Here is a 534-nt window from a genome sequence, read left to right on the forward strand (position 1 = left end):
AGACTATTAGACTATTTCTACAATACACACAAAATTTGTCCATCACATCAGGGAACTTGTATTTTCACTCCTCAAACCATATAAATATGATCATCGTATATGGTACCTGGATGCTTGTTGTGAGAAACTCTATGATCCATAAAATTGGGGGATATGATCTTAGAATTGTTAGTTTAGATTAGATTACATGTTATTTAATGGAAGGAGTTGTCGGTGGATGAGTTAAAGGGGTTAAAGTGAAGTGGTAGGCCATGAAAGTAGAAGGATAAGAGGAGAGGATCCGAGGAATAACTCAATAAAGGAAGAGTTTGTCCAATTAATTAGGATATACCACACATTATTATTTTTAATTAGGGTTTGTTTTTGCTATAATAAGAATACTCTTGAAATTTTGTATATATATACACCAAACTTTAATTGTAATCCGTTATTATATTTTCTTGAAGAATTATCAAAATAATCTTAAATTTTTTGGCTTAAATAATTTTGAATTTGTTTTCTATAGACTACTTGTCTTTTAGTTTTGGTATCTAT

Source organism: Arachis ipaensis, chromosome B04, assembly GCF_000816755.2.
Source record: "Arachis ipaensis cultivar K30076 chromosome B04, Araip1.1, whole genome shotgun sequence".
NCBI lineage: Eukaryota > Viridiplantae > Streptophyta > Magnoliopsida > Fabales > Fabaceae > Arachis > Arachis ipaensis.